Source organism: Mastomys coucha, unplaced genomic scaffold, assembly GCF_008632895.1.
Source record: "Mastomys coucha isolate ucsf_1 unplaced genomic scaffold, UCSF_Mcou_1 pScaffold21, whole genome shotgun sequence".
Classification (NCBI taxonomy): domain Eukaryota; kingdom Metazoa; phylum Chordata; class Mammalia; order Rodentia; family Muridae; genus Mastomys; species Mastomys coucha.
Window position 1 is genome coordinate 74,145,328 of NW_022196904.1, and position 8,751 is coordinate 74,154,078.

General features: G+C 44.0%; 1 non-coding gene across 1 annotated transcript; it reads left to right on the forward strand.

The window, feature by feature from the left end:
* Positions 1-716: 716 nt before the first annotated feature.
* Positions 717-876, forward strand: LOC116104141. The gene has a single exon (XR_004123701.1). It is a non-coding gene; the product is annotated as a U1 spliceosomal RNA (small nuclear RNA).
* The last annotated feature ends 7,875 nt before the right edge of the window (positions 877-8,751 follow it).

Genomic DNA, 8,751 nt, shown 5'->3' on the forward strand with positions numbered 1-8,751 from the left:
TTCAAATGAATGGAAGGCTTCAAACAGAAAATGGAGCAAGAGACTATTCCTTCATAAATGGACTGGAGGTAGAATCGAGCCATAAAACCACAGGAAGATATTCTGTGTGGTGAGTGATATTCTTTGTAGACCAACATGACTTCACTATGGAGCCCAAGCAGGACTAAAATTCGCTATAAATCCAGACAGAAAAAAAGTTATACCTAAGTGTAACATGGCCAGGCTTCAAACACACACCTGCAAGCTCTGCTTCTTGGGTGGCAGAGGCAGGAAGAGCTCAAGTTCAAAGTCTGCCTGGATTACAGAGTGACACCTTGTCTCAAAAGAATGAGCAGAGAGGCTGGGGATGGATGTGGCTCAGTGGTAGGAGGCTTGCCAAGCATGCACAGGAGTCCAGGCCTAGGTCCAGTGCCTAGTTTTGAAGAAGCAAAACAAAATGCCAATGGGATTATGGGAGGTTTGGTTTTGTTTGATTGTGCCTGTTGTTGATGTATGTGTGTATTCTATATGTTTTAAAATTTTCTTAGTTTTAGAATGAAAAAAAGTTCATGTCAAACATATTTCAAAAATAAAGACGTTTTCCTGTCAATTAAGTTTATTTAATATATGAAATTGATATCCTAAACCCATCAGTGAGAAGACTGTGGCAGGAAGATCAAAAGTTCAAAGCCAGTGTGGGCTACAGAGCAAGGCTCTGCCTTACAAACCAATCATTAATGCTCACCTGAGAGGGAGATGGTCAGACCAAGCAGACAGCTTTCTCAGGGTAAGGCCCATCTCCTGCAGTCTGATGTGCTAACCCTGAGATTTTCTCACATACAGGAAATTCAACTGCATACATTTCTGGTAGTGGGGTATTGTGCTCATGTTCTCCTCTTTAAAGAGAAGGAAGAGCAAAACTAAACAACAGCAGTTCAAAGAAAAGGCATTTTTCTATTGGCACAAGAACAAAACGTAGATTACCAAGACCTATGTAGTGATTTCTGCAAAAAATACAAATGACCAAGAGGGGCAGTCAGGATAATTCAGTGGGCAAAGGTGAAGATTGTCTTGTGGCCAAGCCTGACAATTTGCTTTCCATCTCTGTGTTCCATGTGGTGAAAGGGGATTGAGAAAACCAAGTCCCCAGAGTTGTTCTCTGACCTCCATGGTGTGTACCATGGCATGTGCACACTCATACCCACACACGTGAAGTAAATAAAATATAATTTTTAAAAAAATTTTTAAAAATTTAATAAAATAGCCCATGGCCTTCCCTCAAAGGCCTCTGTCTCTCTCTGTCTATCTGTCTGTCTGTCTGTCTATCTATCTATCTATCTATCTATCTATCTATCTATCTATCTATCTATCTACCTCTGTGTCTCTGTCTTTCTCGTGTGTGTGTGTGTCTGTCTGTGTCTGTCTGTCTGTCAGTTCTATCATTCGCCATTAGTAAAGAAAACGTAGGCAGTGTAGGATCATTCAATCCTTTGAGGACCTGAATAGAACAAAATTATGGAGGCCAAAGCCCCTCCCACAGGCAACCTCACCCCACAAACCTCTCCTAGCCTCAGACTTTGTCCTCAGACTGGGTTCAGACCTCTGGACTGAATGACATCACTAGCTATCAGCCAGCAGGTCATGGGATGTCTCAGCTGATCCCCACAGTCCATTTCCACTCACCCATCTCACATCATCTGACCTGTTGGTCTGATTCTCTGAAGAACCTGAGCATGCACTTTGGTGTTTTGGGAGGGACAGCTTTGCAACTAGTCTGTTCCCTCCCTCTCCTTCCTTCTCTGATGATGACATCCTTATTTAAAGGCCTGACCTCAGAGTTCTCTGTTGCCTCATTTCCCCAGTGTTTCTACTTCTGCCCTCATCAACTACCCATGGACATTTTCCTTGTGTCTCACAGCTACACAGCACTCTGTGGTCCTCAGGAGGGGCATCCTTTTCCCTGGACACAGCACCTTATTCTTCCACATACCTGCTTCTACAGGCCTTTGTCTAGGGCATTCTTCCCGACCATGGTCTCCAGTGAATAGGAATATGGATGCTCTCAGTAACCCCTAGATGTACAACCTGCTTCTCCCTCATCCTTGTGGTATTTCTGCTGTGCACATTCTGCTAATCTCTTGGTCCCCATTTCATTATCTGTACAAGCCCCATTCTCATGGATAAACTTCATAGACAGGTTTGCTTCCGTAGAGTAACCCAGCAGGAGAGAGTGGGATAGACATGGAATGGAATCCTCATTTGCAGGGCAAGAAAACCCACTTCTCTGAAGCCGGCTTTCCCATTTGAATAAGGTCTAGCAACACCTCCTGGAAGAAAATGCCTTGTTGACTGGTCAGAATCAAAGGATGATCAAACTCTCCAGCACCATGTGACCAATTTCCAATACATAATAAAAGGGTCACGAAGAATTCCTTTAAGGCTAAGGATGTAACTGAGTTGAAGCACTACATGCCTACCATGCATAAAACCCTGGGTTCTATCCTCTGAACACACAAACTGGTCATACATTTGTATCCTAGCATTCAGGGGTTAAAGGCAGGAGAGTCAAGGCCACTTAGATTCATATAAGCAAGTTTGAGGACAACTTGAACTATATGAGACCCTGTCTCAAAAAGAGCAGAATGATGGTGGGGGTGGGAACAAAAGAAAACAAATATTTCCTGTTAACCTTTGGTAAGCCAACCAGTGACCAAGAACGTGGGTTCAGACCCTAATTCTGTAGTTATAAGCTGGAAGAACCTGGACATAGGGCTGCCCTGCCTGCTGTACTGAGGCCTGTAAGGATCAGAATCAAAAAAAAAATATGTGCACAGGGTCAAGATCCTGGCATTGAGAGACGGTTTGCCATGGGTCCATTACTGTCTTCTTTTTAAACTTGTGAGTTGACATCAGACAGACACAGACCACAGCGGGTTTATCTGTTTTGAGAAAATTCTTTGCACACATGCTTTGTGCTCTGTTTGCAAATCATAGTTCCTCCTGTGTAATGACTACAGTGGGCTAGCAATGATTACAGAAATGAACACTTCGGAGTAATTACTGTGCTTGCGTATGCTATATTAATACAGGTGCTTCACGGGGGCTGACTTAGTTTGTTTGCCCAACCAGCTTTATGAAGCAAGCACTATGATTTTCTCCCTTTGTAGATAAAGAAACTGTCATAGCCACGTCAACTAATTTCTAAGGTTATAACATCAGTAAGTAGAAAAGTCTCGATTCTCCCTTGATCAAGCCACCACCACACTCTACTGATTTTCCCAATGACTATTTGTCAACTGAAAGTGAATATCTAGGAATGAATTGTCAAAGATTAGTCTGAGAAAAGAGAAAAGACACAGGGTTGCACAAAGTGGCCAGATAGTCCACGGTTCCCTCTGTCCCAGCACAGCTCATTTCCTCACTGGGAGGTTTATTCTAGTCCTTGACCCACTGGAGACTTGGTTTGCCTGTGGCTGTCTTCCTATGTAGCCCCAGGCAGGTATAGAACTCACTATTTAACTGAGCCTAGCTTCTGATTTGCAATCTTCCTGCCTCCATTTCCTGAGTACTGGGATCACATGCACGTTACCACGTCCAGCTAATTATCACTAAGAGCACTGTCAGTGTTCTCATTCTCTTTCTGTTTGCTTATTTTCCAGTGCTGAGAATTGAATCCAGGAACTTCTGCTTGCTAGGCAAGCACTCTACCACTGAGCTACACTTCCATGTCTACCCATGGCTACTCTGATTAATATAGAGCATGGTACAAGTGATTCTGGGAAACCTCCAAGCTTAGGTCTTAGGTAACTTCCTCCTGACTCTTTTGTTGTTATGTTTCCTATGAGGAAAGCCAGCTGCTATAATGTGAAGAAACTCAAGCTATTCAGATGCACAGTGTATGTGCAGAGAGATGCTATAAAATAGTCACATCCTCCAGCTGTCCCAGCTCAGACACCATACTTTCAAGAGAAAACACCTGACAACATTGCCACCTTCCACATCTACTCCACAGGAAGACCTCCAGCCAAACCCTTCTACAGAACCACTGGGAACAGTAATACACCATTTTCACTGCCAAACTTAGCTACAGTTTCTTGACAAGCCACACAAAATCTTCTGTACTGGGGAGAAATCTCCATTTAACCTCGATTCCAAGAAAGACTGGGTAATTGAGTATGCTTTCCTGCCTGCCCCTGCCCCACAACCCCACTCACACCCAAGTCCAGCCATGGACGGGAGTTGTGTGTTCTGGACGAGGCCCACTCAATTTGGCTGATCCAAGCCTTGTGGTAGCCATCATATGCAATTATAATTGACTTTGCATTTTCACTTGGTCACCTCTCTATTTTCTTCCTTTTAATACACCTATCTTGGTGCTTTTCCTCCCTCCCCATTCTTCCTACTTCTCCCTTTCCCCCTCTCCCAACCCAGCCTCCTACCCTTCCTTCCTTTCTTCTTCTCCTCCTCTCTCACTCCTCACCCCAGGCTTCTCACAGGCTCACACTCAGAGAGCTGAGGATGTCCTTGAACCCTGATCTTCCTGCCTCCATCTCCCAAATGCTGGTATTTGACATGTATACACCACTATGCCTTGATTCTTTATATACTTTCTCAAATAATTTATGGCACAAGATAGGACATAACTTACTAATGTATGTGATGCATATAATACCTTCCATGGAGGGATGTATGGAATTTACAAAATAGTCACAAGGTTAGGATAAAGTCCCATAGTCTTTTGTTTTTGGGTAGTGAGACCTTCAGTCTCGTGGTTATTGTGTCCTTTGGACAGTGGCCAGAATAGGAGAGATAGTAGATGCACCTTGAGAGGACAGAATGGGTCAGAATTGCGGAGCCTTGGTAGCTACCTTTCAAGCTGGGTCCTGAGGGAAGCAGGACTAGTTCTGAGAACAAACAAAAACCAATGCAGAATCCAACGCTGTTTTAGTTCTGGCTTGAGGTAGCTTGAGCAGGCGATGTATCTTGTACTGTGTTTAAGGCCACATGTTGGCTAGAGGTGAAATTAAACCAAAGATTGTAGCTATATTACAAAGGTCTTTGGAGGCTGACTTTCTCCAATAAGGGAGCCTGTCCTCTTCTCCTGGTGAAGTTCTATTGCTTCCAGACACTGCCTGGTTCCTTGAGCAAGGCTAGGTGGCATAATCCCAGACACACAGAAGGAGAAAATGGAACCATATCAGCTACAGCGATGTTTGGTGCTAAGACTACGGGGAATGTTTACTTTTCATTTTCTTTCCCGTATGCTTTCCAGATTTTCTATAATGAGCATTGTTGCTTGCAGAACGTTGGAAAAAAGAACTTTATTTTTGTAATGCCTTCTGTGCCGTACTAATAGGACTTTGGTTTATTTTGTAGGCAGCAGAGAGACATTGGATTATTTAGGAAAGAAACAATCCCATCTGGTTTGAGAGTAGTGCCCAGTGCAGTGCGGAGGTGTCTCTCTAGAGCATCTGCCAGTGCCATGCCCCAGAAGCACCAAGAACCACAGGATGATTCTACAAACATGAACAAGCTCCAGTGTAAGGCCCACTCATCAACCTCTCAGCTTCTGAGTCTGCTGTTGCTTGGCAACCCTCTCAGTGACACCCTTTCTTTTCTGCCAACAACTCTTCCAAATCTGCCATTTCCTTCCCAGCTCTGCCTGTGCTCTCTCTACAGGTGATGGTAGAGAGAACTCGTTACAGTTCGGATGCCGTGAGAGGATTTCTCTTCTCTTCTTTCTGCTTCCTATTAGGTCTAGTGCCTCAGTTGCTAGGTCCTAACAAATACTTGATATATTTTCAAATCAAGGGATTTGATTTATGTTGGAAGTAATATTTTAATGAAATATAGTCTAGCACGTGATAGTGGCCTTTTGTTATAGGCACAAATCTGAGTTTGGAGGGCTCATGGTGAAATTTTCAGTTTCTTATATTCCAGGGCCACAAATCTCACCAGGGACAAATGTTAGAAATAGAAACAGGAACAGTTTATTAGGGAAAGGAAAGGCACTCCCAAGACTGGGAACAGGTTTGAGAGCTCGTGTGCAGCAATTTCTTCCCAGACAGTCTTCCTACTTGGGGAGGAGCTCTTTTTTTTTTTTAAAGATTTATTTATTTACTTTATGTGTATGAGTACACTGTCGATGTCCCCAGACACACCAGAAGAGGACATTGGATTCCATTACAGATGGTTGTAAGCCACCACGTGGTTGCTGAGAATTGAACTCAGAACCTCTGGAAGAGCAGTCAGTGCTCTTAACCACTGAGTCATCTCTCCAGCACGGGGAGAAGCTCTTAAAACATAGGATGTTCTAAAAGGAGCCAGAACATTCTATTCTGCAGGGGACCTTGTTAAGTTCAAGAAGTAAAACAAAACAAAACAAAATAAAACAAAACAAAAACCAAAAAAACCAAACCAAACCAAACCAAACCAAACAACAAAACAACCTCAAAGGCTTCAGGAAATTCCTAAAACTAACCAGGTCCACTAGGCTCCTCCTTCCATAAGCATTTATAAGCTGTAAGAACTGCTGGTGGACATTGTCAGCCAGATCAAGATGCTGTAGAACAGGCTTAGAACAACTGATCTGCCTGGAAGAGGAAGAGACCAAGTTGTTTGGAAGAGATGCTCTTCAAGCAATGAGTTTGTTTTCCAGCTTCTGTGTGCCTCCACCACCATGTCAGAGTGGGCTTTTGGTAATATCACGTGTCTGTCTTTGGGTCATTTCTGATCCTGTAAGTAGCCTCTTCCCCATTCCCAATAAAACTCACCAAGGAGGGTGTTAGCAGTTTTTTGTTTGTTTGTTTGTTTTTTTGTTTTTTTTTTGTTTTTTTTTTTTTTTTTTTTTTTTTTTTTTTTTTACTTTAGTCTTTTCTTGGTTCCCTATCTGGGGTTAGTAGAGGTTCATTCGTATTTTCTCAGGAATACTGTCTGTCACACAACAACTAAGAAAAACAAAAACGTTCAAAACAATTGCTGGCCCACGAGGCTCACAACCTTTATAGGCACCCGTTTTCTTATGTTTGTGGATCAAGAACGTTTCCTAGGCATAATGTTTGTTACCTGTGGCCCAGATGGGGAATGAGTTACAGCCTTCTGCCAACTAATCTTGCTTGCTGCTTCCAATACTTACCCCACCACAGCTTCAAATCCTGTAGTGGTAGAATGTTTTTTAATGAAAGAAGACCACAAGGCCAATGTGCCCAATGACCAAGATGCTGAAGCACATCGAAGTGGGACCTTTCTCCTAAAACAAATCTTCCTTCTAGTCATTCCTATCAAAGACTATTGTAGAAGCTGCGCTCTCTCTCTCTCAGCTTCAATCTCTATACTTCCTGAAATGTCCCATCCATCTTTTAGGGCCTCACCTTGCAAGCAGATGGACCAACCTCACCTTCTTGCTGTCCTCTGGCACAAGTTTCTTAACATCCTTGTCTCTCTGTGGCTAGTAGAAGGGAGGGATGGTCCACACTCATAGCTCCATTATTTCAGCATCCAAGAGTCCCCCAGCCCAGTGGCTCCTGTCTGTATATCAGGAATGAGTTCTTCCTCATTCCTAATCTTCCTAAGCCAGTGTCTGGAGAAGGGACTTAGTGATGTGAGTTCCCTAAGTAATTCACTGCCATGAGTCCCTGAGAGTCACCAAGTGCTTCCTATCGGCTAAGTCAGTTTCCAATTCCATGCTCCACAGGAATAATTGCTTATCCTCGAGTGTTAGAAATAGTATCCCCAAGTCCAAATGCTCACTGCTCACAGCCTTTGGTAATAAGTCTTTGACAAACTGAATAAGCTGTATGACTTAGACAGCTAAGCTCCGTGGGTTATCATAAACATAATGGAGCAGAGCTTGGAATCTGAAAATGAAGGTATTCTGACTCCAGATGAGCAAGTGGGCCAGCCACCACTCCTGCCTACTCTGTGCCAGCACAGGGAAATCGCTGCTAACAGGGGCTCATGCAGAGTATGTCACATGGTTCCAAGAAGCTTCCACCTTGCGTCTTGGAGACGTCAGCAGAGACACACCCAGAGGAGAGAAAAGCATCCACAGTGCCTAACGACAAAGATACAATGTAACTACCCTTCATGGGGCCTGCCTCTGGGTCAGGCAGGGCAGAATTCTGCCATAACTTGCTCTCTAGGAGATTGGCATGCAGGAATTTCTTCAGAGAATGCTGTTGGCAGCAACATCTGTTACACAAAAGGAAGGAAATGTCCTGGCAGAAGGAGAGGTACTTGACGAAGGGGTCTCCATAAAGTCTCAACCAGCCAAACAGGGAACTCTGGAGAGCAGGGAGGTTGGCTCATTCTCTCTGGTCCTACAGGTGGGAGTGACACAGCATCTCATAGAATTAAACTGACTTTGGGTAAACATAAGAAACTTACAAGCTACAAGGTTGGTGGTTTTCCAAAGTGCCACAGAAAGTAAGCATAGTAGTTCCAGCCTACCTAGGCTATTACATGTTCACCGGGAGGACTGACTAGGGGGAAACATCTGGACAGGCTGGAGGGAGGAGCAGTAATGGCGAGAGATTGAGACCCTAATCTAGAGAACGCTGTGGGGAAGGTATGAAGTAAGCCCAGGCAGGGCTGCAGGCCTTGGTTACAGAGGAATGAGGAAACCCTAGAGAGGCTCCTCCAGGCCACATGGAACCAGCTGGCTGTCTCCTTCAGAGACTCAGCTGTAGCAATAATGTAAAAGGTGAATTACAAACAGGGACAACCACAGAGAAGAGGACACTGCAGCATACCAGGAGACACAGAAGATAACAG